Below are 14,164 nucleotides of genomic sequence, written 5' to 3'. Positions count from 1 at the left end.
TTTCTGTGCAACATATTTTTAATATTCACTGGTCTTGTTGCATGTGTCAGACATTTATCTCTTTTTATTGCTGTGTAATATTCTAGTATTTGCTTATCCATCCATATGTTGAGGGACATTTGTTTCCAGTTTTTGGATATCATAAATAAAGCTGCTCTCCACATTGTTGTACATGTCTTTTTGTGAAGGGCATTTTACTACTCTTGAGTGAACTGTAGGAGTAGGCATATATTTAGTTTCAATAGATTCTGCCAAACAGTTTCCAAAGTGATAAAACCAAATGCAGTGATATACAGATAGACAGACATACTTTAACAGGGCCTTTTCCTTATAGATAGCACTCTTTAAAAACCACTATTTACCCGCACTTATTATTACTGTTGTTATAAATGGAAAAAACAGCTTTTTTGTTTTTTGGTTTTTGTTGCACAAGGTCTCACTCTGTCACCCAGGCTGGAGTGCAATGGTGTGATCATGACTCACTGCAGCCTTGACCTCCTGGGCTCCGCCTCCTGAGTAGCTGGGACTACAGGTGCTCACTGCCACACTCAACTAATTTATGTATTTTTCATAGAGATGGGGTTTCGCCATGTTGCCTAGGCTGGTCTCGAACTCCTGGGTTCAGACAGTCCTCCCATCTCAGCCTCCCAAAATACTGGGATTACAGGCATGAGCTACGACACCTGGCCAAAAAAATAGCTATCCTTTATTAAGCAGTTATTTTGTGCCAGGAACATTACATGCATTATCTCATTTCATTTTTATGAGAAACCTAAGGGATTGGTACTATTCCCATTTTACACTTGAGGAACCTGAGGCTCAGAGGGTGAGTAACTTGCCAAAGGCCCCCGGCTGATAAGTGACCACTTGACTGTGGGCTCTGAATTTCGCTTCCGTACATGTACCTGTTTGTTCCCGTGAGGTCAGGAAGTTCTCCCTTCCACTTGACCAAATCTAGCTGCCTGGTAAGAGACTCATTTCCTATCAACCTGTAGTCCTCTCTGCATACCTTCTCACACCTAGATTTGAGATCTGTGTACACACACATATGCACACAGTTTCTCTCCCACAGCCACACACACACACTGTGAAGAAGAGGATGGGGGCCAATTTAGTGAAGACTTCAGAGCTTGCCAAGTCCCGGGCTCAGCAACCTAATGGGGTCCCTCTCGGAATTTGCAGAAGATGGACTAAGATTGGACTAGGGACCAGCCTGTTTCTGGATGCTACAGAGGATAATTCAGAGGCTTTCTTTCCCTGGAAAGAGATGGGAATTTGGTCCTCCTCCCAGCATGCTGAGCCAAGCCTATGGTGGGCTTCAGAGGCTGATGCCTAGGGCATCCCTCTGCAAGGTTTGTTGAGAGATGTTGCACTTTGCCCTGGAAGGTGGTGAGTGGGGAGGATGAGCGTGGTCTGAGCACGGAGAGAGCAGGAAGTCTGGGGAACTGCCCCTGTAGGCACAGTGCTTGTCTAGGCCCTGCATGGAATAGTCACTGCAGGAGGGAGAACCAGTAGCCTCCTCCTCGGGGCCATGGGTTACCAAATTTCCAAGTCTCCAAGACCCTAAGCTTGACTGAGAGGAGTGTTGCTACTCTGTGGGTAGAGGCCATATGTGGGTTTTCTGTGCTTTGCAGGTGGCCCCTCCTCAGGCCCCTTTCTAGACTAATTGAGGTCTTGCTGCCCACCTCTGGGTTTGTAATTGGGGGTAATTGCTGACAGGCTGTTGTGGTGGTACAAGCAGGTTTTTGTTGGGGAAGCAGTAGTCAGGATTTGGGGGCTTTGGGTGGGGACAGTCCAGGATCCCGATGTTCCCTATTCCAGGAAGCTCTTGTCCCTGGCCGTTTGCTTGGAGGCAGTACTCCTGAGGACCAGGGACTCATAGCATATCTGAACAGGAAGGGACCTCCTCATGCAGGTGCTGGGAACTCAGATCCAGAGGCACACAGAGGGAGGTAGTGCAGCTGCAGCAGAGGTCCTGATGCCTGGCACTGTCATCTATGTACACTGCTGACAGGCTGGGAGGCACTGCCGTTGGGTGGCTAACAGACCTCTGTTCCAATTCTTACTGATATCAGCCTTGGAAATGATGGAAGCTCACCTTGCTTCAGACTTTTTAAAATCATTTTTTGCGTAGGCAATGTATTCACATGGACCAAAATTTAAAAATATAGAAGGCTTGCAGTGAAAAGTTTCTCTCCCATTTCTGTCCCCCAAGTCACCCTTCTCACAGGCAGCCAGTGACTCTGGTTTCAGGTATATCCTTCCAGACATAGTTTATGCACATACAAGCATACCCACATACATTCTCCTGCAATCCCTCAATTTTTGCCTATGGCAGTATTGAATGCACAGTGTTCTGCACCTTAGAAATCTTTCCACATCAATGCATTCTCTTTTTAGAGCTGCATGCTATCTAGGTTGTTTCTGATCCTTTGCTTTTACAAGCAATACAGTACTGTATAAACTTGCATATATCTCATTTTGTAGGTATGTATATATGTTTATAAAAAGATTTCTAAAAGTGTAAGATTGGGTAATGGATATATGCACCTATAACTTTGATAGATTATGCCAAATTCCTTATAGATTGAGCCAGAATACACTCTTGCCAACAGTGTGTGGCATTCCTGTTTCCTCATAGCCACACTAACACAAATCTTTTTTTTTTTTTTTTTTTTGAGACGGAGTCTCACTCTGTCACCAAGCTGGAGTGTAGTGGCGCGATCTCGGCTCACTACAACCTCTGACTCCCTAGTTCAAACCATGCTCCTGCCTCAGCTTCCCGAGTAACTGGGATTACAGCCACCTGCCACCACACCGAGCTAATTTTTTTTTTTTTTTTGAGATGGAGTCTCGGTCTGTGGCCCAGGCTGGAGTGCAATCTTGGCTCACTGCAAGCTCCGCCTCCCGGGTTCACGCCATTCTCCTGCCTCAGCCTCCCGAATAGCTGGGACTACAGGCGCCCACCATCAGCCCGGCTAATTTTTTGTATTTTTTTAGTAGAGACGGGGTTTCACCGTGTTAGCTAGGATGGTCTCGATCTCCTGACCTCATGATCCGCCCGCCTCGGCCTCCCAAAGTGCTGGGATTACAGGCATGAGCCAATGCACCTGGCTGACTTACACTGCACTCCAGCCTGGGTGACAGAGCGAGACTCTGTCTCAAAAAAAAAAAAAATTAGTCTTACAGATATAATTGAGGACCCTGGCTTCCTCGATTCCTCTCTGTCCTTCTCTTTCTTGAGGTGATCACCATGGTAAATTTGGTGCTTAAGATTCCCATACCTGTTTTTGCACTTGTACTATGTGTGTACCCGTTCTTAGGCAATACTTCGTATAGTTTTGTATTTCCTAACTTTATATAAATGGTATCCTGCTGTTGCAGAAAGACACGTGCTTGCTTTTTCATTCAATCTTATGTTTGTGAAAAAGTTCCTGGTTGCCACACAAACACAAGCTCCATTCATTTTCCCTGTGTTGCACCATTCCATTGTATGAATACATCGTGGTTTATTTATCCATGTTCCTGTTAAGAGACGTCGGGTTATTTCCTATTCTTTACTATTACCAATAGTCTTGCTATGGATATTCTTAGGCATGTCTGCTAGTGCTCATGTGCTACAGTTTACCAAGAAGTGGGACTGCTGGATGAAAGGTCACAGGGATTTTCAACTTCACCAGTTACTGTTGAGCAGAGTCTCATCTTCTACATCTGTGAAACAGAGAGTGATGCCTATACCTCAGGGAGTCCATGCCCGTAAGTGGGATGGTGGAGGGGGAACAAAGGTGGGCTCAAGTTTCAGCAGATCTCGACTTAAATCCTGGCTCTGTGATTTACTTGCTGTGTGATTTTGGGCCCAATATCCAGCCTTTCTTTGCCTCATTTCCCTCATCTGCAAAATGGTGATGATAGTATCTATGTTGCAGTGTTCCTGAGAGATAAATGAGATATTGTATGAAAAGATTTAGTATAGGGTCTGGGACAGAGGAAACACTAGACCCTAGCAATGATTAGTAATATATTCATAGCATTAATATTATGAATATAATATTAATTTGTTCTTATGAACATTATTATATTGTACCTTTGATCTCTTTTTAACCTGTTATTGTGGCACATTTTGAACCTACAAAATGGGAGAGAGAATAGTACACTGAACCCCCATCCGCTTCCCTCTATAGCCCCATCCACTTCCTCACCCCTCCCCCACTGGATTATTTTGAAGCCAACCACGGACATCATATCTATTACTTCATTTGTAAATATTTTAGTTTACATTCCTAAAATATAAATACTTTAAAAAACCCTAAAACTACTGTAGCTATCATATTGTCATCATACCTAAACACAGAGTGATTTTTTAGTGTAGTGAATAACCAGCTCATGGTATTCAATGTTCACATTTTCTCAGCTGTCTCAAAAAGATTTTACAGTTGGTTTGCTTGAATCAATATGCAAACAAGATCTATACTATACACGACATTTGATTAATATGTCTCGTGTCACTTTTAATCTATAGATACCTCTCATTGTTTTCTTTTTTTCCTTCTTGCAATATATCTGTTAAAGACACTGGGCCACTTGTCCTATAGAGTTTCTCACAACCTGGATTTTGCTGACCGCATCCCTGTGACATCCTTTAACATGCTCCCCTGTCCTCTTTATTTCCTGTACATTGGTAGATCTAGAAGCTTGGTTAGATTCAAGTTTGCTGTTTTGGCAAGAACACTTCATAGATAGTGTTGTGTAGTTCCATCAGAACACTAGTGCCTGGGTTGTTTGTATTTTGATTTTTAACAGTCATTGATGATCACCACCTAGAGCCATTATTCATTAGGGTTTGCAAAACAGTGATATTTTAATTCTAGCATTCCATCTTCATGAATTAACCAAACTCTTCCATAAAGGAAAATTTTTCCTTATCAACCATTTGATTGCCCTGAGGTCGGGCCCATGAAGGACAGGCAGGATGAATGATGGATTCTTCTTATATCTGATGATAATGATGATGGAACTCCAGGGGTCATTTAGGAAATAGCTGAATTTGTGGGCTCTTAAAAGGTATTAGGCAATGTCTTCCACCCAGAAGAAGAATAGAAGAAAAGAAAGGATGAATGACAAAGCACCAACTCCACACCACGTCATTTGTTTCTTCATACATTTGTTGAACCCCTTTTCTGTGCAATGACTGTTATGGGTGGGGAAGTGGAGAGGAGCACTGCATGATTTCTGCCCACAGGAAGCCCCAGGTGACAGGTACAAGCCTCTCCACAGCTCTCTCAGCCCAAGGCACAGGTGCTATAGGAGGGAAGAGGAAGAAAGGAGGGATTTCAAGCTGGGCAATATGGGAAGGCCTTGTTGGTAAGGGCCAAGTCTCCTAGGAGAGGCCACAGTAGGGCTGAGCTGGCCACCATGCCATTGCAGGTGCTGGGGACCAGAGGAAAGACTGCCATTGCTTTAATCAAGGGAAAATTTCAGCTGCTTACCTGACAGGTGCCCAGGTATGTGCTAAGTGCTCTGGCAAGCATAATAAAAGATGTAGGGTAGTTTCTGCCCTTGAAGAGTTTTCTTTAGTCTGGTTTGGAAGGAAACACACATATGGCCCACAGAGATCATTAAGCATTGGCTATAATTTAACAAATATTCCTTAAGTGTTTACTGTAGCCAGAAGCAGGGCTCTGAGGGGGTGTTGGGCCTGGCCCCTATTCTCAGCAGGCCATTTGGTCATCTCAGCATATCCATGTTCTGGGTGCTCTGTCCCTGCACACCCCTCTTTTCACACTGAACCAGGTGCAGCCTTGGCCATGTGGGCCTTCAGGTTGCCCCACTGGGCATGGTGAAGGGGAGTTGCCCATTAGTGTCTTCTCAGCTGCTTGCTGTCCATCCTTCAAGTTCGCTCAAGGGTCGCCTCCTCTTAGAGGACTTGGAGGTCTTCCTGGCCCAATCCTATGTATCAGTAGGCTGGGCTTGATGTTTGAGCTCCTATGGCACCTTGTCTGTGTTTGCTTTTTTTTTTTTTTTATGAGACAGAGTCTAGCTCTGTTGCCCATTCTGGAGTGCAGTGGCATGATCTCAGTTCACTGCAACCTCCGCCTCCCGGGTTCAAGCGATTCTCCTGCCTCAGCCTCTTGAGTAGCTGGGATTACAGGTGCCGGCCACCGCACCCAGCTAATTTTGTGCTTGCTTTTATCTCAGCAGATATTACTTTATGCTATAATTTATTTGTTAATTTATCTATCTCCCTCCACTAGACAGAACTCCCTGAGGGCAGGGCTGTGTTCTGATTCATTTTGGTTTACATAGTGCCTGGTGTGTAATACCTCTGACAGAAAATGTTTGTTGAGCGAATGCTGGGGACTTCGCATTTAGAGCTTCTTTCTTTTAGATGAAGATTTAATCTGGTAAGGGATTAGACATGCAATTGTTATTAGTTATTGTGGAAACTTGGGGTGGGGAAGAATTTAGGACAAATGTTAGGGGTCCTTGTATGTGTTCATGGATAGTGAGGCAGTAGCATGAAGAGGCGGGAAATTCAGGATGGGAGAGGGCTGCAAGACAAAGGCTGCGGGCAGTCCGGCCAGGTTCCTGGGTGGAGGAAGGAAGGCACGTTTCCCGGTGTTGTTCCAGGCCTGACGGGTGTTCAGGGTGTAGGACTCAGGGTGTAGGACGAGCGTGGCGCGTCCCTCCGGACCGGAAGCGGGGCTCGCCCCAGCGACGGGGTGCTTCCTCACTTTGGTACCGCGCTCCTTCCCCACAGAGGCCCGCCGGAAGCGGCAGCCGGCGGTGGCGACCAGGGCCTGGGAGAGGCGGGTGATATCTTTCCTGGAGGCAGCGATGCAGGAAGCCCGCGGGGAGCCCCGGCTTCGCCGCAAAGGCCTCAGGTGCACGGGCACAGACGCGCGCGCCCAGAGCAGCTCCTGAGAGCTGGGGTCCTGCACACTGGTCACCTCGCCTTCCTCCTGTCTTCTTGATGCACGCTGGCTCTCCCACGCTGCAAGCTCCCATTGTCACCTTCGGCCAAGTCCTGCCACGGATTCCTGTTCCAGGAAAGGAAGGAAGGATCCGTTCTAAGATGGTGGAACTGACGGGGGTTTTACTGTGGCCGCTTCCGGGGCTGAGTAACGAGGGCTTTTAAGGCCAAACGAAGGCATAGCGAAGGCATTCTTTAGGCAGGGGCAACTTTAGGATGAGGTAAAGTCCAGATGGGGTGCACGCCTTGTGTAGGGATGGCTGGCACATTCACCAAGAACAGGTGGGACTGCCCTAGCTTTACTTTTCTATGAGAAATGGGTGCTTACGGGTCTTGGGACTGGGCAGTCTTCTGGGCATTCTTTATATGCCAAGAGATAGTCTTTTCTTCATCTGAAGAGTACATGAATGGAGTAACATAATCATGCAGGATTGGCTGTGCCCACGCACATGGTTGCACGTATACACTGCGTGCTTGCACACACATGCACACAAATATGCATACATAGTTGTGCACACAGATAAATGTGTGCCTGCCTGTGCACGTGTGTGTGCCCACCCTCCCCCCCCAACACTTCCTTGTCCCCTTTTCTCTCCATGTTGAGTCTTAGGAAGACTATCCATATTGAACGCATACTGTATATAGCAGTCTGTGCTCACCAAATGTTTTACTGATATTTCTCCATTTTTCCTGCCTGGATGGGGATTTCTTTTTCTTTTTTGAGACAGGGTCTCCCTCTGTTGCCCAGGCTGGCGTGCAGTTGTGTGATCATGGCTCACCGCAGCCTTGGCCTCCTGGGCTCAGGTGATCCTCTGACCCCAGCCTCAGCTTCCTGGATAGTTGAGACTACAGGCATGCACCATTACACCTGGCTAATTTTTTGTATTTTTTTTGTAGAGACTGGGTTTCGCCATGTTGCTCAGGCTGGTCGCAAACTCCTAGGCTCAAGGGATCCACCCACTTTGGCCCCCCCAACATGCCTGGGAGGGCATTTCTGTTAGGATCCCACTAGATTTTTTTTCTCTGAGGGCTTTGTAGCAGGATCTTGCAAACTTTAAACTATATCTGCCTCCTGGGAGGAGGAAGCTTCTACAACATAAGTGGGTTTACTTGAGATTGACTGTCTCCCAAGGACTGCCTTTAGCACCACTCCCTTGTTGGTAGAAGTTGTCATTCATGCATTTGAGTGAACATATGTATCCAGGGCACCTCCTCTTTATACGCCCTGTGCTAGGCGTGAGGATTTGGAGAAGAGGAAGGTCTTGTTCTTGCCCTTGGGGAGGTACAGTTTAGTGGGGAGTTGGATAAGTAAACAGACAAAAGCAGTTTACTTTAATAAATACTGTGATGGGGGAAGGTTGAGGCTGTGGAAGCATGGGAAGTCTTCCTGGAGGAGGCAATACTGGGGCTGTGTCCTGAGGGATGCATAAGAGCCAAAGAAGGTGTGGGGAAGGCATTCCAGTAAGAGGAAGCATGTGTGCGAAGGCCCAGACCTGAGGTTCCTTCCCGCACAGGGAGAGCACCTGTGGCTGGGGTTGGCAGTGCCCAGTGTAGGAGAGGTGTGTCAGGCAGCAGGCCATGAGCTCTGACAGGCTGACAAGGTCTACATCACTGAGGGCCTAGGGTGCTTCCTTGAGGGGCTTGGACTTTATCTTGAGAACATGAAGGGTGTAAAATGGGAGTGAAAGAGAGGTTTTATGTGTTAAGAAGATGAAGGTAGCTGCAGTGTGGAGGATGGAGGGAGTGTGCTAAACCTGAAGCAGAGTCCAGGTGAGAGAAGACAGGCCTGCACTAAGGAAGGGGCAGGCAGATGGAGACAAGGGTCCACCTGGAGAGACATTTAGGAGATGGGATCGATGAGTCTTGAAGGCTGATTAGGTGTGAGGGTGAGGGAGGATTGAGCACCTCCCAGTTTTCTGACTTGGCCTACTAGGCATAGGGTTAGGGTTACCCTGAGCCTACCCTGAGACAGAGAAGGCTCGAGGCACAGGTTTCTTGGGAACATGATGATTTTTGTGTGGAACACATTGCATTTGAGTGCCTGAGGGACACCCAGGGGGAAATGTCTGGGAGGCAGTTGGACATGCGGGTCTGGATTCAGGAGAGAGGTTTGGGAGTTCTTAGTCTACAGATGAGACAAGATGAAGTCACTCAAGGAGTGTGTGGAGAGACAGAGAGGAGGAGAACATTAAAGAAAAGAGATAAGTAGAGTTGGGGGAAACTAAAATGATGGAGCAGGAGTAGCTGAAGAAGCAGAGGTGGCCAAGTGTGTAGTGCCACGCAAGCCTTGGGAAGATAGTGGTTAGGGTCCACTCAGAACCCTCTCCAAGACCCACCTTCTCTGGCTTCCCAGGCATTGGATGCTTTGCCCCCGTATGTGGTGATTGGTACAGAGAGACTCTGTCTCTGTGATGGTGAAAATTTAGGTGATACACTGTAGACTAGTTGCCTGTCAAAGATGGGAATCTACTTATGTGCTTTAAATACTCTTAGTTATAATTATTCTTACTAGTTGTCAGTTTACAAACATTATCTCATTCAACCTTCAAACAACTCTTTTCATATAGATATATTTTCTCACTATACAAATGAGGAAATTGTGGCTCAGAGAGGTTAAGTGTCTTGCCCAAGACCACATAGCTTGTTAGAGGTGGAACTTGGATGTGGAGTCAAGTATTCTTGCTTTACATGCCTCAAGTTTTTTTTTTTTTTTTAAATGCCTTATGCATTTTTTCTTTAGTGCACATTCAGCAGTGGCTGCCTCCTGCATTGGCATCTGGGCTTGGCCTGCTTGCCCACACCCTCCAAGCCTCCAGGCCATGGGGACTTCAGAAGAGGCCTGTATCCCAGATTAGCCCCAAAGACAACATGCTCCTTAAGAAGAAAGAGGAGGCCCAGGCACAGCCAAGGCCTGTGATGGGAAGGGCTTCCCGGGAATCAGTGGGGAACTTCCTCCTGGGAAAGCCATGAGAGGGGCAGTTCCTCTCCTGGGCCAGGCGTCAGGGAGTCAGGGCCCCAGCTGTTCCTGCCCAGCCGCCTGCAGCCCTGAGCACCCACCGGAGACAGGAGGCCCTGCCTGCTCACTGCCCATTGTCCCAGCACCACAGTGCCGCTTCCCATGCGCCTCCTGTTTACACAGGAAGCCCTGCTCTGGGATGCCACCTCCCTCTCCTGACGGCTGGCCCCAAGCTTGAATTCCTCACAGGCAGCTTCAGTGAGCGAGGGCTAGAGTAAGTTATCACTGCTCAGTGACTTTAAAAATTAGTATAGCAGAGTGGGTAAAAGCATGGCCTTGCAGTGTGACCGCCTTGGATCTGAACTTGGCCACTCATTAACTGAAGCACTTTGGGTATTCATGCCAACAGTATGAATGCAGATTCCTCCTCTGTAAGATGAGGAGTGTTATGCCTACCTATCTCTCACAGGTTTTTTGTAAGGATAAATAAAATATGGAAGTAAAGTGCTTGGAACATAGTATATGCTCAATAAATTATACATCTCACAGTTGTTATTTACCTGTTATGTTTAGTTGCACCCAATTTTAGCTGCACTCCAAATGCTGTTGATAGTTTAAACTATGACCTCCAGATTCTGTGACACTCCTCCCATTGAGGGGCGGGGCCAATGCCCCTTTCCCTTGAATCTAGGTGGGCTTATAACTACCTTGACCAATGTGGCACAACAGGAGTGACACTGTATTAATTCCAGGCTTTGTTTTGGTTGCTAGAACATTTGTACTTGGAGCCTTGAGCCACCGTATAAGAATCTAACTACTCGAATTTGTCAGCCAACGAGGATTGTTCTTCTTGAAGCATGACCAGAGGGGTGGGAGTAGTTTTTTCCAGTTCAGTAAAATTTGTTGAGTGGGATTTTGAAATAGTAGGCTGAATGCAAACTGGAATTCCCTCCCTTACCAACAAAAGATTGCAAAAATTAAAAAGATAAAATAATAAGCACAAAGTTGCACTTAAATTATGAAGGAATATTCTTGTTAGAACAGAAATGGTGAAACGTTCCTGAAATAAACAAGTAAATGGAACGTGACAGCCATAAGCTGAAAGGCTTCTGAGTTGCATGCCCAAAACATGTGCAGAATTGTCTCAGAAGAGGTGTACACAATCAAGAATCACCAACCAATAAACATTTGTCAAGCACTTATGTGCTAAGCCTTTGTCACTATTTTCTGTATATTTTTTTTACAGTCAATGCTTGTTTAGAGTTACTCAGATGTTTGCATTTTCTTTGCTCACCCATTCCTTACTTCAGAGTTCAATTTCCTTCTTACTGCAGTACAGTGTTCATAGTGCTTTCTTCAAAGGTCTGTGAGTAGTAAGTCTTTGAATAAAATTTTTAAATTTCATTCTTCCTCTTCACTGATAATATCGCAGAATGTAGAGCACTGAAGTTGACAGTTATTTTTCCTCAGCATGCTGGAAGATATTTGGAATATCCCATTATTTTCTAGCTCTGTGGTCGCTATTGAGAAGTCTGTGGTAGGTCTAATTTTTCCTTTGTAGGTGATGTAGCTCTTGTCTCTAGTGGATTTTAAGATTTTGTTCTGATATTCTGCAATTTTACTGTGATGTGTCTAGGCATGGAATTATTTATATTTAATCTGCTTGGGGATTGGATGATTCTTCCTTGTAAGGATTTATCTTTTTCACTGTTATTGAAAATTCTTTTTTTCCCCAATAAGTCTTTTGCACTCATACATTGAAAATTCTTGATGGTTTTATCTTTTGGTACTACCACTTTCTAATTCTGTTTGCTCCTTCCTATTACAAATTTGATGAACCTTATTATTTCCTCTTCCATTTCTCTTATCTGTCATATTCCCCCTTGCTTTATCTTTCTGTGCATGCTTATGGATGATTTCCTTATATATATTTTCTAATTCACAAATTCTCTTTTTAGCTCCATCTAATCTACAATTTTATCCATTCATTGACATTATAATTGTGATGACTATATATTTTTTCATTTCCAGAGTTGTATTTGGTTTTTAAAAAAACCTGCCTAGTGTTTCATTATGATTTCTATTTCTTCTGTCTTTTTTTTTTTTGAGACAGACTCTTTCTGTATCACTCAGGCTGGAGTGCAGTGGTGCGATCTCAGCTCACTACAACTTCCACTTCCCAAGTTCAAGTGATTCTTGTGCCTCAGCTTCCCAAGTAACTGGGATTATAGGTGTGCACCACCATGCCTGGCTAATTTTTGTATTTTTAGTAGAGATGGGGTTTTGCCATGTTGACAAGGCTGGTCTCAAACTCCTGGCCTCAAGTGATCTGTCTGCCTCAGCCTCCTGTAGTCCTGAGATTACAGGTGTGAGCCACTGTGCCCGGCCCTCTTTTTCCCTTTAATCATTTTAAACATATGTATTTTATAGTCTTTCAGAATGTTCAACTATCAGGAACTCTTGCATTGTCCTTTCTCTTATTTGTTGTGTCTGCAGACTCTTGTTCATGACAAACTTTTCTTGGAACAGTTTGCCATTTTCTTTTTTCTTTTTTTTTTTTTGAGACGGAGTCTCGCTCTGTTGCCCAGGCTGGAGTGCAGTGGCACAATCTTGGCTCACTGCAAGCTCTGCCCCTCCCCCCCCCCACCCCGGGTTCACACCATTCTCCTGCCTCAGCCTCCCAAGTAGCTGGGACTACAGGCGCCCACCACCACGCTCGGCTAATTTTTTGTATTTCTAGTAGAGATGGGGTTTCACTGTGTTAGCCAGGATGGCCTCAACCTCCTGACCTCGTGATCCGCCCGCCTCGGCCTCCCAAAGTGCTGGGATTACAGGCGTGAGCCACCGCGCCTGGCTCAGTTTGCCATTTTCATTGATGATTTCTTTCCCTGTGAGAATGCTGTGCTGCCTGAATTGTAAGAATGGCCCTACAGAGAGGTTTTATTTGGTTTTACCAGGTGTCCTGGAGGTTTAACCAGCCTGGGATCTGTTTTTTGTTTATTTGTTAATTTTTTGAGTAGAGATTACTGTACAGTGTGGATGGTATAAGTCCAACTCCAAACCATCCCCTGGTGCAAACTTAGTGCTTCTCATGGGAGACCAGGAAAAGACAAGTCCTATTGTTATGTCTCTGCACTGGTGAGGAAGGTTTTCTAGTCATTTTAAGGGTGCATCCTTTCAAAAGTCCTGACTTTATGCAGAATTCTCACTCTTACCTTACCCTGAGTGATCCCAACACCTGTATCTTGTTCCTGTGGGAAGGTTAGAACTGAAGCTTCTCATCTTTAGTGGGTATTTTCCAATTTGTAACCTGCCTACCCCCATCTAGGGTTTCTTCTGTGCCAGCTCATGTGCCACTCTTCTGGTTTTCATTTCCCTCCACTTCTAGTATCTAGGAAATGGAAAAAAAGAACATTTTTATTAGTTATTTTATAATCTAGAATTTCTATAAATTTGTAATAGGAGACTCTTTTTGTTTAAAAAAAGAGCTTCAGGTCACAATGAACCTTTCTAAACCCTTTGCATATGTTCTCTTATATTATTCTCATGAGAACCCCACGATACAAACATTTTTAAATCAACTTTCTTTCATGCATTTAGATATTGAGGCTTGGCAAGTTTAAATCTTGTCCCAGATGAGACAGGGAGGAAATGGCCTTGTCCGGATTTGAATCCAGGTTTCTCTGATTCCACTTAATGTAGCATTTAGGAAATTTATTGGTAACAGCATCCCCACACCTTTTCTTTTAAAAATTTTCAGACATTACATCACTAATCACCCAGATTCTAATTATCATTTTGCCATATTTTCTTAATTATGTATCTATCCATTTACCCATCCTTCTATTTATTTGTCTATCTTTTTTTGTGATTTATTTCAATATAAGTTGCAGACAGTAGTCTACTATACTCCTAAACGGTTTAGTGTCCGTATCATTAACTACAGTTAAATATTTCTTTAAAGTTTCTTTCCCTGGGTACAAATGAACTAATCTCAACCCTGCCATTCCATGAGTTTCGACTAAAGCATACACCTGTGTAATGTAAATCTCTGTCAAGGTATAGAATATTGTCATCTTTGCAGGCAGTTTGCTCCTGTCCCCTCCTGGGCAATCCCTGCACCTGCTCAGAAGCAACCACTCTTTTGATATATACACAAACATACACACACACACACATTATATACATACATATATAATATATAATATATAAACAGATATATAATATATGTATATGTT

The sequence above is a fragment of the Nomascus leucogenys genome, chromosome 8 (genome assembly GCF_006542625.1).
Source record: "Nomascus leucogenys isolate Asia chromosome 8, Asia_NLE_v1, whole genome shotgun sequence".
Taxonomy (NCBI): domain Eukaryota; kingdom Metazoa; phylum Chordata; class Mammalia; order Primates; family Hylobatidae; genus Nomascus; species Nomascus leucogenys.
This window is presented reverse-complemented; position numbering follows the sequence as displayed.